Below are 25,887 nucleotides of genomic sequence, written 5' to 3'. Positions count from 1 at the left end.
AAGTTTGAGGCAGAAACAAGCTTCTAGTTTCGGATGACAGTTTAATTCATAAGTGAGACACGTTCTTGTGGTAGCTAAGGGTGTTAATTGCGTATACGAACTGGGCTGTCGTGGCAGAGAAACCAAGAGCATTTTTCTATGTGAGACCAAATTAGATTCCTGGTTTTATGGCCCTTCGTCAAAACCTCATGGTAATCAGAACCTCGTGAAAACTTATCGTTTAATATTAAGCAAGAAAAGAAAAAAAATTATGGCCTCTTCACAGAAGGGATACTAGATTTAGCGGAGTCGCTAAAAAAAGTTGAAAGGCTTAAATTCGTACACGTTCATACATCACTTAATTTATTTCCTATATTTTTTATCAGCACCTTATTTCCTCCCCATATCATAATTCATGAATTTACTGTACTCTTTATTCCACCCTCCTACTCCATCCTTACTTTTCTTTACCTTTCCCTAATAATCGTTCTATTATTAACGACTATTATAGGAATCCTGTAACATTACAGTCTTTACACGTCTTGTAATAACTTTTCTCAGCAATACAAAATATCTTCTTTATGGAGAACAAAACAATATTATCTTACAATCTCATCGTGGCATTCAGAATTGTCAGAAACATCTCCTCAAAGTAAATTACGCAAAAGTGAGTAAAATCACGACTTTGATGCAGAACTATCACAGCATGCGTCACTTCGTGCAAAATGAATTGATTTATTTCATTAATCTAATCATTCCCTTTTTGTGCAGATAAAAAGTTATAAGTAGGCCCTTTTTCTTCTAGGTAAGGAAAAAGCATAAGGATGTTTTGGTCACATACAATAAGACAAGAGCCTAAGTTTAGTTGAGTGGAACACATGACATTTAAAAGAAGGCCAGAAGACCAGAATTTATTTTGGAACTCATAAATATATAAAGAAAAAAGGAATATATAATTTAGAGCATAATTAATGCAATATTATATATATGTATTCGATATTATTCCCATTTCTACCCCCAACTTCTGAAATCAAGACAGAAAGAAGTGGTCTTTATATTACTTTAAAAATTATATACCCGGTTCATTTATCAATGAAATTTTGTATCTCTGGTGGCTTCCTTTCACACACTCAGAGTACAACAATGTCAACCAGAAGAAAGGAGAAGAAGTGGACACGTAGGAAACAGATGGACATTAGAGGAAAGAGTTAAGAGATAAATACGTAAAGAAGAAAACAAAACGCAATAAAACACGAAAATAAATTGATCTTATAACTTCTCCACCCGTTTACTGTTTAAAAAACTGGCTTCTACCTAATTAATTAGGCCTGATAGGTATAATATTAAAGTGTGTACGTTTAGGACAATTTCCCAACACATTTCTTACCTGTGACCGGTATATCTTATCTGGGGCATACCACCTTGAATGGCACGATAACAATTTAGAATTCTGCCTGTATTCCGAAGGAAAATTATTCCATCTGGAGGAACTGGGTTAAACAATTGTGTTACTGAAGAGCGTTCTGTTCGTACATTACTGCTCTATTCACTGACAGGGGTTGTGCTGTACCAACAATGCTCTTGATGGGCTGGAATGTCGGCATTACACGAAAGATTAATGACATCACTCACACACACAAAACATGGAATTAGCACCTAGCAGGTTTCGTGACGTGTCAGTTACCTAAGAGATTCCGTCGTGTTCGATAATTTTACCTGAACGTGTGCTACAAAACGTTCAAGATAAATATTTATAACTCCTCCAACTGTTCAAACATTTATATGCTTAAAAAACGGTATGTACAATCAGACCCATTTGGTTGAAGGAAAGAAAAAAGATTTAAAATTAGCATTGGATTTGTATTGGCGTTATCAGTAAAATGCACTGAAAGTCGACAATTATCGGTTCAAATTCGTGTTTTTCGACTGGGAGGTTTCGCTCAGAGGTCAACTATTTAGAATTAAGGGGGGAGGAGGAAATGCAAGTTGGGCGTAAGGCTGAACCGCCAGGTGTTTTCGGAAAGGGTTAAACAAATTCGTGACATAGGGACTATTGGTACTTGTACATACATTCAAGCTTTATTTGAACAGGAAGGTAATCTCCATGTTGTTTTTCCTGATTGGAGACCGAGAGATGTGCAAACTAAATCCAGTAAAATGTACGACAAAGATTTGTCGTCCAAAATAAAAGGGAGAGGAGACATTTAATGGTTTCGGAATCAAGACACTTTACAATCAGCATGCATATCGTCTCTAAACGTAAATGCACTTTTATGATATTCCGCAGCTCATGAATTCTGCCGGAAACGGATATAAAAAAGCAAGCACTGTAAGGTGCACTCAGTACTAAACGCGGATATGTTCTAAATATCAGAGCCCGTTCAGAACTTTGCGGTTCTGAAAAGTAATGAAATTCGAACACTTAGAAACGGAAGTGAAAATTGGATTTTATAAAACGAAAAGCAACAGTGATATAGTCAAAAATAAATGTTGGTAACTGTCAATTAGCTAAATGCATGAAACAAAGTCTGAATCTAATAGCCGCTGACCTACTCAATTTTTTTATACTTTTATGAAATCTTAAAATTCATCACCGTGTTTACAATAGCCAGTTGTGTTCTTTCATTACGGTGAGACATTCGTACAAAACAACAAAAAAATTACAGCCTTATTTTAATATTTGTCAGTAAAATATGTTTTTCGTCTCCTAACGAAATAATTTTTCTATAAATCAATGAAATTTTTAAAAAAATGCAAGGATTTATAAGAACACAACCGAGTGTCAAATGTGCAATAATGTACAATGCCACTAAAACATCGACTCAGAACCGATTGCAGTATCATTCGTTCATCAACCGTTAACAAGATTCTGCATCTTTGTGTCACACTATTTATAAGATCCAGAAATAAAAGTCATTTAAATATCTTGATCTCATGAGCTTTTATATTTTTCCTCAAACTGCTTTAGGCTTGAACAATAACGTTATTTTAAACATTGTTGCTTAAACTTAAGAATCCAAAAACAGACAAAGTACAGAGAAACAAAGGCTAATCTACAGCAGTATTTTATACGGTTATGATTGATCTCCCACTTTCAGGACACAACACAAAATAAGCCGTCTTTGATAAACTCATGAGGCACTGTTCCTGTCAATAAGGAGAAAAACTATGTCTCTATGAAATTACGGCTGACAGACTGTTCCATTTTCCAGCTCCTATCACCCTTATTACATATGAGTAAATATGGAGCAGCGGTGGAATAATATGAACGGGGCAAAACTGAAGAATTAGGAGAAAAACTAATCGCATTTCTACTCTGTCCACCACAAATCCCACATAGACCTCCCTAGGCGCAAACCCGGTCCTCTGTGGTGAGAAGCCAGCAACTAACCGCCTTAGCTATGACACTGCCAACTGCAGTGGCAAATATTTTGACGTAACACAGAGAAAGCAACAGAAGAATTGAAAATGTTACGTAATGACGAGTGTCATAAGGCATGCACTGTTCGCCGGCAACAGCTGGGGTTATTAATTGTAAAAAAAAATGAAATGAGCGTATTGGGGAATGATAAATACACCTCTTGTCGGCTGTCCGCGACAGCCTATGTAATATATTTAATGCTACCTTCAATATCCGGGGGCCGACTTAACCATCCACAACCTAGCAACGCTATGAGTGGTGACACGGGGCCCACTTAACACGGACCAGGGGTGACAATCTTATGCAGTTTGAACACCTTGTTTCTTAAAGATCAGTAATAATATGCCTGTTACCCATCAGAGACTCAGAATAATATTGAAATTGATCATCAAGAAACTTAATAAGCAGACTAGATAGAAATTGCTCAAAACAGTGTCCAGTTGTCGGTTTTTGTAGGCCTCTGAAGCTCTTAAAAGCAAAATATCATACAAACTGGCAAAATTCAACTAATATTTTTACAATGAAGATGCACAATGATGCTATTCGTTCATTATTTTCCAATTCTGAAGTGTTCTTAAATATCTAATAACCTATATTTTACGTTACGAATGGAAGTTACCCATACACATAAACTAACACAATACCATCAATTGTCAAATGTTTCTGACTGATTATGGCGAATTTCGGTCTTAGCTACAGCGGACTCAATTCCTACTTACATAGTTCCATTTTCTAAAAAAATATTTTGTATAGTCTGTGAATTTACTGGCCAAGTTGAAACTAAAAATATTATATTTGATTCTCAGAAGACAAGCGAAATCATTACGAGTATGTACAACACGGATATGGGAACTCAGAAAGCTAGGTGCACTGATTTGTTAGTTGAGGACAGCGATCCTCTTCGAACGTGTGTGACATATTGAAAGCAAACAAAGAAAAAGAGAATGAAATGTGGCATGGAAATGAGGGAGAGACACGTGAAGAGAAGAAAGACAGTAAGGTAATAAGGAAAAAAAGGCAAGGCGTTGAAATGTCGTGTTCATTATTGCCTCCTGACGCAGGACTCCCTGCGGGGCTTGACTGGGGTTGTATGTATGTAGAGTCTGCAGACCGGGAAGAGAAATGACGGCCCTTCCCATCAGGGACGAACCGACGGGGGATGATCCACATCTTCCTGCATGCCTGCTGAGTTAAAGCCCATCCTCCATTCCGCAGCTCTCGGTGTCTGCATGGCCACGGTACAGTGCGGCCAGCAATCCAGTTCACGATCCGCATGTTAGATACTCAATGGAGTCGAGTCCTTCCTGAGAAGCCAATAGTCGCTTCAGAAATTTCTTACATTTTATGGAACCCAGAGGTTCATTACCGTGTTCACAAGAGCCCGCTACTGGTCCCTATTCTAAGACTGATAAATCCAGTCCATACCACACCATCATATTTCCCAAGATCCATTTTAATATTATCCTCCCACCTACGTCTAGTCTTCCTGGTGGTCTCTTACATTCTGACGTATTCACCAGAATCCTGTATGTATTCGTCTTCTCTCCCATGCGGTCTACATGCCCTGGCGATCTAATTCTCCTTGACTTGACCTGTCTATATTTGGCGAGAAGAGCAACGTACGAAGCTCCTCATTATGTTACTTTCTCCAGCTTCCTAGTAATTCATCTCTCTTAGGTCCAAATATTTTTCTCGCCACCCTGTTCTCATAAACCGGCAGTCTACGGTCCTTCCTTAGTGTCAGAGACCAAGTTTCACACCCATACAAAACTACAGGCAAAATTAGTTTTATATATTTTAATCTTTACGTTTTTAGACAGCAGGCGAGAAGACGGATTCTGACACGAACGGTAGCAAGCATTACCTGAATGTAACCTACTCTTAATTTCCTCATAAATCAAATTTTAATTCATTACCGTTACTCCCAAATATAAAAACTTTGCCGCATTTTCAAAGGATCCATTAGCTGTATTTATGTTATGATTTTACCCTGCATTATGGTAACGAGCCATAAACATGTACTTAGTTTTCTCTGTGTTTACCGCATTACCCACCTCCTTACCAGGGACAAATAGAATGTCTGTGCTTTCTTTATGGTATTAATATCATCTCTAATAGCTCTACATCACCAGCGTAGACCAGAAGTTGGTGTGTCCTATTAAATTTCAGTCTCACCTGCTTTTCTTGTACTTTCATTATTACATATTCTATAGCAAAGTTAAAAAGCAGTGGTGATAAAGTATCTCCTTGTTTTAGACCATTTTTAATATGAAACTTGTCAGAGAAATGTTTACCTACACGAGCTTTAATATAAGTTTCGTTAAAACACATTTTAATAAGCCTAACTAGTTTCATGGGCATGCCAAACTATTTTAAATTATTGTAAAATACTTCCCTCTTACTGAATTATAGGCTTTATTGAAGTCTGTGAACAGCTGTTGTACCGGCGTATTGTACTCACATTTTTTTCTCTCTCTAGTATCTGACGAATGGAAAAATCTAATCAGTAGTTGACCTGTTAGGTCGAAACCCATAGTGATGACCCCAATAATTTCGTCTACGTATGCACTTAACCTTGAGAAAAGGATATTGGAAAAATTTTGTCTGAGGTTGATGACAGTGATATGCGTCGATAATTACTACAATCGGTTTTATCGCCCTTCTTGTAAATTGGTATAATAGGCTCCTTCCATTGCTGAGGTAATTCTTCCTTATTTCAAATAGAATTAAGTAGTTCGTGGATCTCCAACGTAATGTTTCAACTGCCGCTTGAATTATTTCTACCGGAATTTGATCGCTACCCGGCGATTTATACTTTTCAACTTTGAAACAGCAATTTAAACTTCTAAACGACTAATGGCTCAGCTATGTGTATTTCCGTCTGTCTAACATCACTAACCCTGTGTACGTTTAACAGCTGAGAGAAGTAATTTTTCCACCTATTCAAAATGTTGTGGGTATCTGCCAGCAGATATCATTCTCGTCCTTAATAGGTTGATAACCCTCCTTAAATTGATTTATTCCTGTGAATAAGTCTCTAAAGTTCTTCTTCTTACTACGTGTTGCAAGATCATTTCTATAGTCTTTTATATATTCCATCATTTGTTCCTAAAATGTCTACCAGTTTCACGTCACACACTGTTCAGATTTTCTAGCTTTATTTGGCTCTGATCCTGAAAAACATTGCAGTTTGGCATCTTTTCTCTGATCTGATAGTTTTAAATGTCCTTTATATAACTACAGCTTATGCTGCTTCAATTCATAATAACCTAGACTCTCCTTGGCTATAAATTTGATATTGATTTTAATGATTATACCCAAGCTCTATTGATATCCACATCATCAAAGTTTCCACAGCTGCGAAACTGTTTGAGATTTTAAACTGGTACTGTCCTTTACCATCTACAACGTTTAGTTTCTTGAGATTACATCGCTCCATATCAAACTTTTGCGTTGCTCGTTTAATGCCAGTGACTCCCTAACTTCTGCAACCACCAGATACTGATCGGTATCAGAGTCCGCTCCCCTGAAATATCGGGCGTCAAGTACAATTGAATGCCGCCTCCTATGTATCAAAACGTGGTCAATCTGATTGTACACAGATTCTTATACAATGTGTGATTCCAGAGATTCATAGTTTTGGTCTCGAAGATGGCTGTCTTCTGGGTTTTTGCGCCGTGTAGTCTGGTAGAAGATTACCGACGTTTCACAGATCCTTGCTGCATCCATCATCAGAGCGATGAGTCGTCTGAAACGTCGGTAAACTTCTACCAGACTACACGGCGCAACAACCCAGAAGACAGCCTTCTTCATACTCACCGCCGTGAAAATCTCAAATCCTAAATAATGGTCTTGCATCATTGTGGATGCATTTATGGACGTTTTTCTGTCTCCAGATAAAAATATGTACAGTGATTCGGAGGCAGGCTGTCTCTTGTCTTCTAGTAGAATTAAGGTATTGGTAGACTTTTGGGCCAAGTTTCGAATCCGAGATATAACATTCGAAGGGTGTTATCTACATGATTAGACTAAATGAGTGTTGTATGTCTTAGGCTCGTGGTACTGTTATAAATTTTAATGGACGGAGTTCTCTGGTACTCAGTAAGCACCACGTCAGAAACGTGTGGATAATTTAAGATTAGGGAACTAGGGGGAAAATATTCTGCTCCTGATGAAGAATCGAATAGCGGTCACCTAGCCAGTCGATCACCAAATTATTAAACTTCGCTTGAAGACAAGGATCTATTATTTTATAAAAGTCTTCATTTAATTTCCTCCTGTTGAGATCTGATAGATTTAGTTACTCTCGTTTTCAGTATGGCCAGCACGATCGATATATCGAGTTCAGATAAATTAACAATCTACAGTTACAGTATTCAGAGTACTGACGACTGAAGTATGCCAGAGAGCTAACAAGAAATCCCTTTTCGCTTCTGAAAGGAAATTCCAGTACATCCAATCCTTGCTTCCAAAATGTTCGAAATTCCACAGTTTATTTTAACAAACAGAAATTGCATTCCTTGATAGTAACCAGAATTATTCTTGTTACGCAGCGTTGCAGTTTGTTAGGGATCTTAACTTTGATAGGAGGGTATTATCAGACTTAAAGTGTGAATGACGTTTGGGTATAAACACATTCCTTGAGATCTTGAGCTGTCACTTGTCTTAGTTTATTGCTAAAACAAGTATACTGTTGACAGAGGTGATCAGCATAAGAGAAGTTTAAACCTAGCCCCACACACCCAATTGACATATTCATCGCCCTGATGACGGAGGCAGTATGACCTCTGAAACGTTGGTTAACATCGACCAGACTACACAGCGCAACAACCCAGAAGATGGAAATCTTCATACTCATCGCCCTGATGACGGAGGCAGTATGACCTCTGAAACGTTGGTAAACATCTACCAGACTACACACCGCAACAACCCAGAAGACAGAAATCTTCATACTAAGAATCTCCCTGATGACGGAGGCAGTATGACCTCCGAAACGTTGGTAAACATCGACCAGACCACACAGCGCAACAACCCAGAAGACAGAAATCTTCATAATATATACACTTTGTAAAGTGTTATGTGAATGTACAATTTTGTAAAATTCTCTTTAAATTGAAGTGAAAGAACAAGGGTAAAATAAAATGATATTAAACAAAAATTTAATAACAACCTGTAACTTGTTTTAGGGATATATGTGATTAGATTGAGAGGTCGCAATGACAGCTCCATCATGCGTTTACTTCGTGCAAAAGACACATCAAACCTTATGTGGGAGAACTCTCTTAACAGGTTGTGTGTGTCTGTTCTGTCGGAAGGCAAATTGCTTTTTTCATAATATCCACAGATGCAGTCCCCGAAAAGTCATGTTACGAGAAAAAATAGAGGATGAATAATGTCCAAAATTTTAACCAAGACTAAATATTCGCCAGATTCCAAAATTGCAGCAAATTAATAGAAACATGTTAAAATGTTAGAACTCTAACAAAATACGATGCAGTAATTTCTTTGTTCTTGGCCAACCAGCAAAATGTTCGTCTTCTTGAGAGCTGTGTTCGGGTTTCGTCTTCACACGCGTGTTAGACGAAGAAAAGCTGTAGGCAATTTGAAACGGAGCCAGACACCAAGCAGTCGGGGCTACGAACAGACCACAGGACGTTCCGGAAAAAGTCTTTCAAACACAACCACATCTCTTACAACGATTAACTTCTTCGAACACTGAAATCGGAGATTCGTTACTACAGTCACGAAGAAAAGAAAGATTCCTTACTCTGAAAGCAAAGAAAAGAAACAGTGAAGACTTCAGTAAGTTCCTTCCACCAGAATGTACCCACATAAGACTTGGTTATTTCACATTGGCATATATTCACCTTCGCCAATTGCAGCAACATTATGGGCTGATGTTATACAGTTCTGACCAGTTTGCTACCATAAAAGTATCAAAAAACCAATCATAATTTATAATTGTCCGCTATGTTCAAGTACGGACTCTTCCAAAGTGACCACAGGGTCACTTTGACCCCAAAAAGGATTGTTTTTCGTAACTAATTTTACGATTATGTCACTTTCGGCTGAAACATTTAGAACAAACACGCCATGTTAATATGATTTCCAAAAATCTTGCTGATATTTTGTGACATTACAGATCTTTGTTAAACTACTGAACGCTACACTAGAAAATGAAATTAGTGTTTGTCTGGAATAGTGCTCCATATGGACAACTCCACAGAGCAGAGTCCTAACTGAAGGTTCATTTGCGTGTTTACAAGATCCCGCTACTGGTCTGTATCCTGAGCCAGATGAATCCAACTAACACCTCAAACTCAATTTTCCTAAGATCCATTTCAATATTATCCTTCCGCTCTTTATCGGGTGGTCTCTGCCCTTCAGGCTTTCCAGCACAAATTTTACACATTATTTATAACCTCCTCCATGCGCGCTACATGCCCCGCCCATCTCATCCTCTTTGATTTTATCACCCTAACGGTACCTGTGGAAAGATACAAATTATGAAGGACCTCATCATACAACGCTCACTAATCTCCCGTTACTTCGTCCGTACTTCACAGATCTAATAATTAGAAATTATATTATGCTAATTACGTTTGGATTTTCAATAATCGATGATGTGTTGCCACGAAAACAGACACATGAAACATGTATTTATTTTATTTTATTTCATTGAATGCGTTAAACTGGTTTTGCTACTGCATAACTTACTCTGATATTGTCTTCAAATGATATGCAGTATTAATTTTTTCTTCTTGCGAAATTGTTTGCCCAGTAATTATATTCTATAATAACCCACAGCTTACCAAAATAAATCATATGCAATTACGCTATTATAGTTTCAGATTTTCATAAGCCTCTTGGAGTACCTGAACTACGTGTGTCTACTTTTGAAATAACACGCGAAAGGAGAACTACAGTGTTTGTTACTTCATCTGGAGTTCCAACAGCATAGCCGTTAAATTGCTTTGTTTGAAACACAGCATAACTACTGAACCGTATCTTTGAAGGTTACACAATGAATCGATTAACTCCGTATCCTGGAAACTCATTAAATAAACAAAAGACTGAGTATTTGCTCACGAATTTAGGCTCCGAACTAAAGTTGTTAATGGATTTTGGTTGTTCCAGGAAAGTTTCCTAAAAATTCAACCTCAGTATAAGTCCGTTTATCTGTTCCTGTCCATACATTAAATAAACTACAAAGGTTTTGAGTTCGATATAAGACAAGGAGCGGAAAGTGTCTTTATTCTGAAGGTAAGACAGTAACAACGTCTCTGAATACCCCAGGCTTTCAGCAATAAAGTCACTGTTTATGTAAATATCGAGATCAAGCGTTGTATATGCACATGACTACTTGTGAAACTATATCCCGTGACCCCTCGGACTGTAGTGGACAATTCCACTCTTTCTTAGGACGCTTCGTCGCGTAAGTGGTAAAATGGTAACAATTTTGCCCAGCATAAGCCACGGGGTAAAACGATTTTGACAAAACAAAGCAAACAACAGACATAACGACATTCAAACGAAAGAAAGATAAAATTGTCCCCGATATTTAACTAAGCTCCAGAAAAATAATAGGTATGGTCACTACTTCACCCATTCCATAGACCATAATATTTGTTGAGAAGCTGACAGCCACTCAAGTTGACAAAAGGTTGCATCTTTCATGGAATCAGAAAATTCATTACCGTCTTTACAAGAGCCTACTACGAGACTCCATCCTCCGCCACAGAATCTAGTCCATATTTCCACATCCTATTTAAGATATATTTAATATCAACTTTCATCTTATCTGTAGGTATCCGTTCTCTTCCTGGCTAGAAATTTTTGTAAATTTCTCATTTTAATATTTCTACTGCATGTACCGTTTATGTACTTTATTTTACCTTATAATCCTTGTAGGCATAGTATTGGGTGAAGAATGTAAATTAATCTATTAAGTTCCTCAGGATTTAACTTTACCAAATCTCGTGTTGCTGTTAGATACAAATATTCTTCTCAATACTTCGTTCTCAAAAACTCCATGTTCTTCCCTTGGGGTGAGAGACCAATAATAGTCAGTTCTAAAAATAAAAGTTTGAATTCCCTTGAGGATGCCACGCTGCTTCGAACTGCTGTGTTAACGATTCCATAACGAGAAGCGAACGGGCTGACTTTCGTTATAATCGCATGAAATTCACCAGACCGTCGAATGCTACTCCCTTAAAACAGCTGCGAACTTGTTGGAATACTTTGCTGCCCCCATAAATAATCGGAGATCCTTTGTGGTTTCAAAGTACGTTAGCTGTCAGGGCCACATTTGAACTCCACTCCCAGGAGACTGTCGAAACGGATACCGCTGACACTGTTTTCCAGAAATCGTTTTAGCAAGTGTCTCCTTATTGAATGATGACTAGAAAATTCTGCTTGTGATAGAATGCCTGTTATTGAGAGCAACCGGATGTTATGGATTTTGTATTTCAGCGACATGTGGATGTTCTGTTACATCCATCTGAGAAACTACGTACCACATGATTGAAGTAATATAGGTTATGCTCAAAGAGGTCTATTCATATTCGTGGCCTTCAAGTGAGTGGTCCTTAATGAAAGGAATTGATGGTTCCTGTTGCGTGGTCCAGTTCTGTTTGTTTTTTAACCAGCGAGCAAGGCGAACTACTTTATCCTTGCCAATCGCTTTCGGCAGACACTGATAGGGCTATGTGACCTCGGTCAAGTATCTTCTAATTTTATAACGGATATACGAAATGTGGCTATGCTCTTGAAGGCTTGTAGTCACTGTCGTATGTTGGAATCCCACTTAAGCAATCAAACTTTACGGGATTTTCTCACGTTATCCCACATTTCCTTGTGAAGGTTATTTGTTTCTCAATTTATTTAAAAATACTCCAGCATGCAGCGTAAGTTATGTAACACAGAAAATAATAATAGCCACAAATTACGTATTATAGCCACAAACTTAAAATTAAGGTTGATTATAATAATAACAAGTTTAAATAAAATATGTATACAATATTTGAAACCTTAAAGTCGTATTTTGAGGCTAAAGTAGACAGACCATCGTCATCCACTTCTTAAAATTTCAGATCACTTTAACACTTCTCTTTTATGCAATCTGAAATTGAAATTGTGCCAACATATTTGTATGGCCAATTAAAACGCTAGTTAGTGTAAATATGAAATAAAATAAGTAACCATGACGGCGTTTACCTGCAGAGTGGTCTCAATATGGCACATTACAGAAATAAAAACATTATCGACGTTTCGAATATATATGGTCTCATTCAGGGTCTTGAGACAGAAGTATCTACTACCGCTTCAACAACGCGCTATACCCAGAAGTCTCAACAACCATCATGTATGAAACCTTGAGAACGTCAAGATACATAGAATACACGTGGCTCCCTAGGACGATGTTTGAACCACCCGGAGTCTGATCGATGCCAGAAGGCACGGGATATGAGTCACAATCCGGGAGGGCCTAGCTACTATCTATTATCAGAAACCCAAACTGTACCTCATCCCTACCAATATTCTCGTCGTATACTTCATAACCAGTCACATTATCGATTCAAGAGTTATTTTAGATTTTGTTTAATGTTCTGTAAAAAAAATGTACAGCCTTGGCATCTCGGTCGATAAACTCGATCGAAAACATTTATTTTACACCATTAATACCAATTGAATCGAAAACCGTTCAGATGTTTCTGATATTAAATCGCACGAAGACGGATGGCCCTCAAACATGCGAGTTCACTTTGTGCAGAATTACTCGTATATATATATATATATATATATATATATATATATATATATATATATGTATATATGTAACATTCGTTCATCCATGTAAAGTTCACGTCTGTTTTCCTGTTCATGAATATAAGTACAAAACCCATGTTTAGTGATCAAATTGGTCCTTGTCCCCCAATCAACAGTTTTCCTATTGCTTGTGTCTATGTCTCTAATGAGAGATCATAATGTTGGTGGTAACAGTCCGTTTGTCAGCCTATGACGTCACAGAAATGTGACATTTACATGTAAAACTAGTTGTTACGTGCTTTTATGAAAATTCTCAATAGATGCCCTGAAAACGCGATTGAAATGCTAACTCGCATTATTGTTACGTCCGTCTGTAAAACAAAATTGCGTGACATGACAAGGTAAAAGTTCATTTTATGTACAGTTACAGGATTTGTGTGATATGTTGTTACTTTGTTCTATCCACTGGTCACTTCATGACACTGATAAGTGATTTAGTGCTTATATTTAACCTAAATTGGTACGTCTATTCGTCTAGCTACTTGTGGGAAATAACCGCTGTAATAAATTAATATTAAATTTGTAATAATTTTCATGAAACCAATAGCGTAGTTTGACCCGAGAAAATCGACTGCAATAATCAATTCTAAGTTAAACAGTAACACAATTTCTCGAAGCATTATTTTCGAATTTAAAGTACAGAATTTATAAATTTTCTTTATAAACTAAATTAAATGCGAAAACATTTTCACAACAACTAAAGCCAGATTCCTAATCGATGCAACGAAACGAAAAATCGACCTCCTGACTCCTGACCGCACCATATGCACCCCCACAGTCCCACAGTTTCAATTTTTGCGGCATCGCACGAACGGCGCAATCGTACACTCAGGTGTGGTGGACATTGGCTATTAGCATATTTCGTCTACACTACATTCCCATGGTTAACCATGAAGAGCTAGACGTAGGGAAACGTTTATAAAAAGAATTACAGTACATGAATGTGAAACTGATATAATAATAACAACCATAAGTACTCTTACATCAGATTTAAAGTAAAGAAATCGATTAGCTATCGACGAATAAAACAACTGAACGAGCCCCTACAATGGCACACAACCAAACAAAATGCACACTAAATTTAACACAATCCAAACTAAGACAACATATAATGTCGAAAGCACATACGTCTACCTCACCGACCAACATAAGAATAAGAAATTATCTGCAACCATCCCAATCTAATCTCACCTAACCTAACATAACCTAAAATACTTTAACCAACGACAATGTAACTTAATAAGGCATCAAAATATCTAGACCTAAATTATCTCCATTACGTAATGAAATACAGTGCTATGCCATAAACACTCTCAATTAACAAAGAAAAATGTTTAACTCAGAATTTGTGTACGACTTAGAAGAGTCAGCTTCACAGTAGCTACCTTAAAGTGACATTACCTGGAAGTCGGCTTATAAAAGTGAACCGACTTTACTAAAGTGACTCGTATAAAGTCCGTCATATTGATTCACAAAGTTAGATGTTTAATGTCGCAATAGAATATTCTCATTTGGGTGTTAATCATTTTCGGGGTAAAACATACAAACTTCTTTGAATCCTTATTTAGGGAAATCCAGAGCAGATGTCTACATCCTATATCATTATTCCTAAAGACGGAGACAAATTTTACCTCCGAAACATCAAATATAAGTTATAGATTTTGTATTCAGACAATACTGTCCAGAGGAAATTTGCCATAACCTACTCTAGTTTTCTATGGCCAGAAGAATGTCTAAGAATGTGCTTGCTGTAAGAACAGAACATTTACTCACTTCAAAATAACTGTCTACATATGCAACGAAGTCTTTTTTACCCCAGCTGAATGGATGCAGATGAAGAGAACTTGGAGTCTAGTTTTTCACGTTCTGTACGTATTCTGCAAGCCACATTACAGAAGAACCAGGAGCACAATAGCAAAGAATGAGCACCTGTTTCATTATGACTGTGTAATTCAGTTTGAAAAGAGGGGACACATTTTGTGAACCCACAAAAACAAGGTTAGATAACAATGAACTTCTTTACCAATCAAATTCCTTGAATATTGAATACAATGAAAGCCGAACCCACGTATACATAACCGAGGCGTAAGTTTTCCATTTTGGATTTTCAATCAGAGAAGAAGACTGTTGTGAAAAAGAGTCAACATGAGATTGATGACTACAGAATGACTTGTCAACATTCTCGGAAGTATTTAGTTTTACACAAAAAAGTCACTGTTGAAATTTAAACGTCTTTTTAATAAAGTACCTTGAAGAAGGCGAATCCGAAACTATTTTAAATTATCCATCACGATGGTTTTTGAAACTTCGCTCATTCCGAATTCCGTGAAAACTACAATCCTGGTCTCACCTGCCGTTTGCAAGCGGGGGCAAGCGACTCGAATTTAAATTCTGATTACTTTATAATGACGCACGTATGCTCCCCACTCACAATAGACTTCAGAAATCCGCGGGACAAGGCTTTACAAACGTTTGTAGTTGATTGTCTGGTCAATTAATTCCACGCTCTCACTGAATCAAAAATTTCATTCCCGTGTTCAAAAAATCCCGCCACTTGTCGCTATAATCAAAAAGTTCAATCCAGCCCACATTCAAACATATGTTTCTATAAACCACTTTAATAACATCCCCCAATCCCTGCGTAGGCTTTCTAAGTGGTCTACCTTATACAGGTTTTCTGACTATAATTGTGTATCAGTATGCATTTATTATCTGCACTGTGCATGCTACATACATGGAACTACGCATCCCAAATACCAAAGAAGCAGGCTAATTAATTTTGAAAATTACGTAAGCTACAAATAAACAAGTAGAAATCAAACTTTACTAATTCTTTCAGAATCATTTAAAATTCTATTAATGTAGAACAAAGATAATGAATATGGAGCTATAAAACTGTAAAATAAATTACTTCAGCCGTAATCATACATCAGTCTACTAGTGGACACAGTATACGTATATGTTACCGGCAATGTATAGAATGCCTAAAGTCATTAAGCAAAGTGTGAAATAAATCGTAATGTTAATATTGTTTGGTTGTGTAAATTAAAATTAATCAAAGTCGATTGGGTAAGCTATCAGGATGCAGGTTGTGCAAGATAGTCGCTAAATACCAAGTTTTGAGAATTAAAAAAAAATTGAGTTTTTGCAAATATAAAAGATAAAATAAAACTGTGTAAATCTTACTACAGAAACTTCTTTGTTATGTACTTTGCCTAAGCAAAGTATAAAGTAAACTATTAGTTTTATACATTGCATAAAAGTTCTAGGCATTCCATAGAATGCCCGAATTTCATACTTTGCCTAATGACTTTAGGCATTCTATACATTGCCGGATTTAATAGTTTTCCGGTAACATATATATAAATATAATTACATTCGTACATGCACAATTCATTTATATACTTCATATAGAAAGCGTAAAGTTTTACAAAACATTACTACATTTATACTCTCTGTGGCGCTAAAATGTAAATTATTACGCTTTTCATCCGGCAGTTGTTCATTGCATGTAAGCAAAAAATTACTCCCATATGGTCCGGCGTCAGTCAACCATTAAGGTAGGATAATGAGTCAAGACTCGGGGCAGATTTAATAAAACGTGTCAAATTCAATTTGGTAATTTATGTGTACTGATTGGCTGTTCATATCAAAATACACTAGGAGAAGAGAAGTCTACAAAAGGCCATAAACTGTTCTATTTTTATCCAGACAATGGACAGTATAACAAAATGCATATATAATAATATCAAACTGACGTAACAAAACTATTTCACAGACATCCGCATGGCATTAAAATTGGTAAACGTACTCACTTTCCTAAAGTTTTTCCTTATAACATTTAGCATGACCTTATCTCCCTGAAAAGTCGTTTTTAACATAATCAATATAAATTTAGACTTTAAGATCCACTTACAAACACAGCGGAGCGACAATTATGCATGGCAATTGCTCTAAATAGGGGATACATTAATCAAAGAACACGGTTAATGCAAATTGTATTTTTCCTAGAATTATCATCTTCCATGCAACGAAAATAGTAACTTTTACATATTTTTAGACAGAGACATACGTATTCACGTTACAAACCATATAAAACTTTTAAGTGTTGACGATGAATCGAGTTTCAACCAATATATGATATTATTGCGAGTTCAGACAATCTTAAACTATGAATAATCCATTTCATAGATAACTGGGCCGAGGATAACAGGTTCTCTACTGTAGATCTACCGCATAGAACGTAAAACACCATACATTTAACCTTAGAACTTACGCATCAACCCCAATGTCTGTAAGAGAGGTTCGTCCGTATGAAGATACCAGTAGTCTCGAATCCACGCTGCTTTCAACTGTTTCTCATTTCAGCTACGCAGTCGCGTATAACAGCCAGAGCAACCTCAAATTGTACTGTTTACAACCTACTCGTCTTTTCGTTAAGAGATTAAATTATTTACGAAATTCAGAAAAGACAATGATCCAGTTAAAGTGGGTAACTATAAAAGAAATAAACAGCTTTAATTGTGGAATCATAGCTGTCTTAGGTTCTCTGTCCTGTTACAGAATTTTTCTTGTCTCTAATTGCTAAATGCACTGACTTCAGTGATTTGTGTTCGTAACAGTATCAAACTGGGTAGAAGTAGTGTACAGTAACAGGCCTATTTGACAATCTACAGATGTATGAGGGCTACTGCAGCTGCAGTGTGTCCCATTACGTCACGACATAGTTCTTTACTGCGTTCGGTTTACTGCAAATCAATAAGTAAGTGTTTATACGATCTGTTACACATGTTATTGACCGACCACACACATGTCTTAATTTCTGATTTATCATTACAATTTTCGGACCCACGTATCCATCTTTGGGTTGTATTTTACCCCACGAAATACTACACTGCTGGTAGCCCATAATTCTTCAAATAAAATGTTAAAATGATAATTTTTTATAAATTATTTATAATTTCTAATAAATGTCACTATATAGAATTTGAGGTTTTTACGGCGGTGAGTCTGAAGATGACTGTCTTCTGGGTTGTTGCGGCGTGTAGTCTGGTAGAAGTTTACCGATGTTTCAGAGATCATACTGCCTCCATCATCAAAGCAGGCAAGGACCTCTGAAACGTCGGTAATCTTCTACCAGACTACACGCCGCAACAACCCAGAAGGCAGTCATCTTCAGACTCACCGCCGTAAAAACCTCAAATCCGACAAATGTTAAAATGTTTCAACGTGTGAGGGTCTTTTAGCCTTATAACAGTTATACCATAAGAAAAACAACACAGGTAGAAATGCCAGAGAAAACAATTCAACTTTAATGCCTCGGTCATTATTAATCTCGCCAAGCTGATATTGATCTTAGCATATCTTGAGTGCTGAAAAGGATTTTGCATGAAAATCCTTTTACATTACTTAGCAACAGTTCGTCTTTCATCCTTTGTTAATACAATGGCGTACTGACATCGTGTAGCCTTTGCAATAACGACAAACGATTGTTTATAAATTTCAACCAGAATATAAAATTTAAAAGAGCCATTATCATACACACAATGAAAGCATAGTGCCTCTATTTCGTCTGCTCCAGCCACCACCAAGTTACCCGCGAGAAGAGATAGATTACCCGCATTGTTTCAATAGCTATTCAGAACCTCATCAACAGAACAACGTCATTTCCATATCACTTAACGCTCCTTTCCTGCGTCAATTTTTTTTTATTATTATTTTCGGACTAGAACGTCATTTGGTACACGAAGCATACTGTCGGTGACAGAAATCTGATCAATTGTGATTTAAATGAGTCTTTTGTTAAAGGCAGTGCCAAGTGAACATTGGTCGGCCTAGAGGGGACGCAAGAACATGACGAGATTTCGAGTGGGAAGGGGATGTATATCAGTGGCGGATTTCAAGGATTACGACACAGGAAAAATTAAATAAAATATTCATTCCGAACCAATATTATTAATTCGATATTTCCTTTTGCTTCCTGTGTATTAATCAAACACGATGAATAGAACAAATGGATTCATGAAGATGTCTGTCTTGAGGATTGTTGCGCAGTGAAGTCTGGAAGTAATTTCAGGACGTTTCATAACAAAGGCTCTATGTGAAAGCTGTTACGAATTTCAGGCATAATATTTCCTTTGTGTGGTGTATTGTGAGATCACAAAAATATTCATTACTACTCCTTCAGTCCACATTAACTTCGGTCTGCAATTTTCTTATCAATAAAACAAGACTCTCATACTTTTAACACTTTGTTGTTACCTTTATGTGTGACTTCATAGATGTTAACTTAATTAGATGATCAAAAATAAGTTATATATTGAAGTGGAATTTTGACAATATTTTATGGTTCTATGAGAAGGTGGTGCATTTGATTCTTTTGAATCTGTGGATTAAATAGTGTTTTCGAAATGCCAATTTATAAGCAAGCTACGTATCTACGTATTTTATAAGACCCAACATTACAATGTCGTTATGGAATATAGCTTTAGCTACCCCGTCCCCATCACAAAACAAAAAGACAAATGGATTATGGCTAGGATTTGCTCCATTGTATCAGAATTAAGAAACTCGATTGCACACATTTCTAGACGACTGCACGAATAACGGAGCGTGAATTCTGCAGGCGACATCAGGAATTAGGCAACAGGGCATTACCAAACCGAGAGAGGGAATCCCCGGAGGACAATGGCGCTAAAAGGTCAGTCACGTGTGCAAAACCGAAGAGCGATAATAGGAGGCTACATCGTCATGTTCTGCTTTCCATTGACAAATTCAGATTATCCAAAATGACACATCTAGTGGAATAAATTAGATTAAAAGGACTATTCAATTCATTTTTCTTAGCGTTATGATTGAAGTTTTTCCACTCCTCTATCTCGTTAAGAGATAATCTCTTTTGTTTGAAAGAATACAAAGATATCCGACAAGATACTGTACTATTGATGAAACTTATTTCCCTCGTACATGTAACACCCTTATTATACCATCGTGTGATAGTCATTTTAAAAAAATTATCGACTTCTGTGATCAGTTCGACAAATAAATGAAAGAACTCATATTCATCAGGTTGTAACAGTGCCAGAAATACTGAAATGATTTACTTCAAACTCCGTATCGTGAACCTAAAGACACTATTACATTTTTGGAGCTAACTGGTGCGGTTTGTTAAGTTTACATTATTTACTAAGTGGCCTAAGCGAACTCCTACGTATATCTTTGTATTCTTCGTCAGAATTTTACGAAAATTCATGCAAACCTCTCATATGGTACGATAATTAAACCATACACATTTTATTAGGTTAAATTAGTATGAAAAGTCATATTACATTTTGGGGTGATTTGGAAATAATTTGCAATAGAAAATATTAATCCAATGTTGGTTCTATTTCTAGCCCTTGCAGAGCATTAATTAATGTATGTACTCCATGTGATAAATTTAAGTGCCTGCTCACGAATAACATTGAATCAGTTACTATGTGCCTATATTTCTGTCAGTTCTCTGCGTTCTGAGCCTACCTCGCGCTGACCACTGCAGACCTATGTTTACAATGCGTTCCAAGTCACGTATTGCTGTAAAATTTATTCAACGGCGCATCACAGTAAGAAGGTAAAGTCAAGAAAAAATTTATTTTTTGGAGGAACAATACCCGGGAAAGTGAGTGGTTTGTTATTTCAAAAATCAGGCACAACCCTTTCCATGAAACTTGGAGCGTCATATAAAAATATTACAATTTCCGACATTATTAATATCTTCATATCAATCAGTTTCTTCATATTCCCGTTTAATTTCAACGGGCCTTCTTTAATAGAACAACACAATAAATACAGTGTAAAAGTACTCCAGGTTGCATATCCTTTCTCAAAACGTTTATGACTACCAACCTCACGAAAATACACCTTACTTTTTCTATAAAACTAAATGTTTACTACCGTGATTACAAGACCTCGTCATTGGACCCCGTCTTAAAAACATAACTCAGTCCATACATATACACCACCGTTTACTAATATTAATATTAATATTATTCTCATTAGCTTCTAGTGGTTCTGCTTAGGATATTCCACCAAAATTGTTTACGTATACACGATTTTCAGAACTAAAATAAATAATTCTTGCATGTCTTAAATACAAATCTTATTTTCTGTCGAGTATTAGTCTGATTCTACTTGTTCAGACCTATGTTATATGTATTCATAGCATTCTGTAAAATGAATACGTGTAGACCTAAATACAAATGGAACGACGCATTCAGTAACCGAATAAAACATGATGGAATGTGAAATATCTTTACTAGAAAACCGAAGCGCAAAGAACCTATACACCCATTCACCTAGAAGAATAACCATGATCAGTACCATAATCTTTGAATCTCACACAGAATATGGGTTCCGAAATACCCAGACCCTCTTCACCTTAACAACCAATCGAGGGTTTTATGTCTACAAAAAGGGATATTGGGAATCCCCTCTTTCAAAACTCCTTGTGTTACCCCCCCGACCACCTTAACGACAACTCTATGCCGGAAAACCTGCGCCTCTTTTTACGCTCAATCCACCCTCTGCATCCTGATCTTATCGGCGCCACGCGTTGTTGTGCCTCTCTGGAACGCGTAGAGCTACATCACACACGCGTCTTATATCCGCCCAGAAGATTAATCCCATATCTCCATTTGCACCAAAGCTTTAGACTTTCAGTTCAAGCCCAAAAATGACTAAAAGGACAGTTCAATCCTCTTCAAAGAAATGGGAAAACGAGAAAAAATGTATGAAAGAATTTTTCCTTTTAAAAATGACAGCCCCAACGATCCTTTGTGTCACAAAACATGAGCAGGAACTTCAGAATTTGTTTGTTTACACACTCTCGATTTCCATTACGTTATGGGAAGAAGTGGTATGCGTTCTATATAACAAATAATTAAGTATTAACTAACTATCTGACTAACTAACTAACTAACTAACTTTCCTCACTTCTTCCACAAAGCAGAATATTCATTTTTGACAGCCGCTTAGCTAGTTCAGGCTTTTGATAGAAAACGAAGTTTCATTCGCGTGTTCAAAACGGTTCGCCATTTGATCGTAGCACAAATCAATTTAAACAAATCCGCATTCTATACATCAATATATATAGTAATATCAATTTTAATATTATCATTCTGTCTAAACATAGTACGTAGGTCTCCCGAGTGATATATTTCGCTGAGAATTTCGAACCGACATTTTGTGTGTTGTGTGTAAAGCATGTACGGTACATCACCTCCCCTCTGACTTGACCATCGTGACAGAAACAATGAGATTTACGTAATTCATCCTTACATAATTTTCACTATGCTCATACTTTTCTCTTCGACGCTTTGTTTCTAAACAATCTGAATCTACTTCTGTTAAAATACCAAGTTTCATGCCCGCATACACAACATAAATGTGTTCTGCTCTCTATAAAACCGTTATGTTACGTCAGCAAATGCTCGTCAGACAAGCAAAGAATGAAATGATTGATGCTTTCAATAAATTTTTATCATACCGTGAACCACAAAACTTTTGTTCTAATACATCTAAGTGGTGTGTTATAAGAAATGTTACTGTCGTAACAAACTTTACTAGAAAAGAGGTCCATTAGTAATTTACCTGGTACTTCATAATATCCGTGAAATTTGATTCTAATTCGTGGAAAACAGAGCAGAATAGAAATAGAACTTCTGAATAGAATTTCGAAGCCGAACCATGTAAACGGATCTAAAAGGTATTAATAAACGGTGACGTAACATAGTCCATTATCCCACAAACCAGCTAAGGTGAAGTTCTTAAAATGATAAGTAGCCTATTGGCTTGTACCGACAGTGAAGGAATCCTCATTTCTCTTCGAACAGATAAGGGCGTTTATTTTACACGTGGGACAAGTGTTCCGGGACCCTCAAAAAAATAAATTTGTAGTTCAAGAATCTAAAATTGAATTGCGTGTAAAACTTTGGTTAGAAAACTCAAGCAAAAACCCACTTGCGAACCTCTGGTTTCATGGGATTATAACATTAAGATGTACCTTAGGAAAACACGGTGGGAGACTGGACTCGTGTTGCCAAGGAAATTCGTAAAAATTATAATGAACCTTCATATTCCATAAAATAGGGGAATTTTTTTTGTAACTGGGCGGGTATTAACTTCTGAAGAAGAATTTTGTTTCGCGTATTTAGTTTTAAAATTATAAGATTCTTATTAGTCATTCTCACTAACTAAAAACACTTCATGTAAGTTCCAAATACGTAAACATTATCCTATATTAATATTAAAGTATTTGATTGCGAGAAGTGTGTATCAGATTTCTTTGCAAATTCGGTTAATGACGTAGTTCGTTTGCAGTCGGTGATGTGACACCTTCCTCAATCAGTATTACCCCGGCAGTTTTCGTTTGAGAGATGTCAGCCCATACACAAGAACACTTTCATGTGAAAATTCTGTGCCGCTGTTTGCACCAATACGTGTCTAGGATCGTAGTTAGCCCTTGTCCTCTTTGTCCATCATGCCGTCTTCGATTGCCTAGTTTGTTCACATCAGTGAGCAGTTACAGCCTACATCGTTAAGTCTTTGTCAAAACGCTTACACAACTTGTCGGGATAGTGAGAATCTTAAAACCTTCAGGGCCTTCTTCAGGTGTGTCGCGTTTTACGTTTTGACATTTCTGAGACGTTTTCCCGTTAAATTTCTTATGATCTATCCTCGTAGTTTTTTGGTTTGTAAGGATTTAATAAAGGACAGTGTTCCTAATAGCCGAATATCGCTACTGGTTGGACTGAATTTTTCGCGGCCCGCAGTTTACGTTCTATACCCCTTTAACCAACTGGTATGTATGCGACATTTACCATTATATTCTTCGATATTTTCTTACAAGTTAAAATAATTCTAGTTCACTGTCAACTGAAGATGTAAACATGATTAAGTCGACGTGGAAAAACGTGCCTTGTGAATTCACTCTTTCTTGCAATAGTTATAAAACCGTGGTTTCGCACCATATATAAACTGTCATCAATTCATAACATTTTAACCGTGTTTAACTCGCTATTTTATAGGTTGTTGATATCGGCTTACGTACGAGACACGATTTAATTTACTTATCATACTTATATTCCTATTAAACATACTCTAATCACACTCGTAAGACACATCGCAGCCAGCGGTTTAGAAATAGGATTTACTCGCGAAATTAGGTGGTTGGTATTTATAATAAGCCTATATGTATATGTTTATTTATTATCTATTTAACGATGCTGTCACAAGCTCGGATTATACAGCCTCAATGCGCGTTTCCGACTAGTAATACCGATAAAGTAGAAACAGTTGAATGAGGTCTAAGGCGATTATTACTGGTGTAATCTTTGAGCATGGAGGTCTGCGTATTTGTATTTTCTTTGTGCAAAGATTATAAAATAAATACGGAGCTGGAAGACCGTTTTTATCCGTCTCTACATTTCCTATACGAAACCGCAGACGAATTTACAAAACATTTGAAATGATGGTATCAAAACCAAACTTGTGGACAGAGAATTAAATGTTAATTATCACAGATCAAATAAAACAACTCTGTCTTCTTTTCAAATACTGAATATCATACACATTAATTCAGGATACCCATTATACATATATTACACACATAAAATCACTTCGGTCTGTTTCGTTTTACTTGTAAGTTTTCCTATGCATGGCATATTTAATTAACTAAACACTAGGGCAATTCGTTTATGGCAGTATAATATAAGCATGACAAATACTTTGGTAACAATATATAGCTTTATCAAGAATAAATTAACTCTGAGGCCAGATCACCTTATAGCTCACACTAGTCATGACTCATAACAAAATAGAAACTCTAAGAGGTAGCATTTCTACTTTTTCATGTGTGAAGAAGGTCTCCTTGTTTAGTCTTGATAAGATCCATGGGTATTGAGGCTGAGCATAGTTTTAGTCAGATGTATCATGGAAGAGTTGGGATAATAGCCTTATATAACTAATCTCTAACTCTTTTACCTATCTGGTTCAGTAAAAGATATGTAAAATATCAAAACACGCGTATGGAATGTATGCACGCCACGTAAATACACAATTTAGCATTCGTTGTGTGTTGTCCTTTAAAGATTGATTTACGACCCACAGAACAAAGCAGATACATGACAGTAATTAGATGACCTTGTGTTTCCTCGTCTACTTCTTTTCCCAGTAAGACGTACCAACAGATTAACTATTGGAATGCCGCATTTGAATTGTTTTCCGGATGCATCTCGTTATTTTCACTAGGGCGTTGGCAGTGGTTAAGTCCCATTGCTAAAGGCTCTCCTAAAACTTGTGTGGAGGAACTGAGAAAAAACCACGGTAAATAAGATAGGATAGTCATCTTCCGAAAAGACAAACTTTTCCCCAAGAAATTCCTTATTATTAGCAGGCGTGATATGTCACTTCAGTACATTTGTGTCAGAAATCCTAACCAAACTGTACCTATTACAGTACTTTCATGGGAACATTCTGATTTAAGATTGATTCTTACATTAGTCAGTCAAAAGACTCTATCCAAATCACAAAGTTAATTTAAGCCGGTCAGACAATTATTAACAAAGTGTTGGGGAGGAAATAGAATCCGGGAACTATAGCCTGGGAAAATTTCATCTCGGCTT

At 36.7% G+C, this 25,887-nt stretch overlaps 1 protein-coding gene across 13 annotated transcripts in view; it reads right to left on the bottom strand.

The window, feature by feature from the left end:
• Positions 1-25,887, bottom strand: part of LOC110828488 (uncharacterized) — a 727,302-nt gene that overhangs the window by 420,826 nt on the left and 280,589 nt on the right. The window contains exon 1 of one of the 13 annotated variants that reach the window (XM_087346533.1): positions 17,505-17,576. The exons of the other annotated variants lie outside the window; for them this stretch is intronic. The gene's annotated coding sequence lies outside the window, so the exon portion shown is untranslated. Of the gene's footprint in view, positions 1-17,504; positions 17,577-25,887 lie in introns of those variants that run through there. 13 annotated transcript variants of the gene reach the window in all.

The sequence above is a fragment of the Zootermopsis nevadensis genome, unplaced genomic scaffold, assembly GCF_977971745.1.
Source record: "Zootermopsis nevadensis isolate Lab colony 2312 unplaced genomic scaffold, Znev_1.0 Znev_ptg000010l, whole genome shotgun sequence".
Classification (NCBI taxonomy): domain Eukaryota; kingdom Metazoa; phylum Arthropoda; class Insecta; order Blattodea; family Termopsidae; genus Zootermopsis; species Zootermopsis nevadensis.
This window is presented reverse-complemented; position numbering and strand designations above follow the sequence as displayed.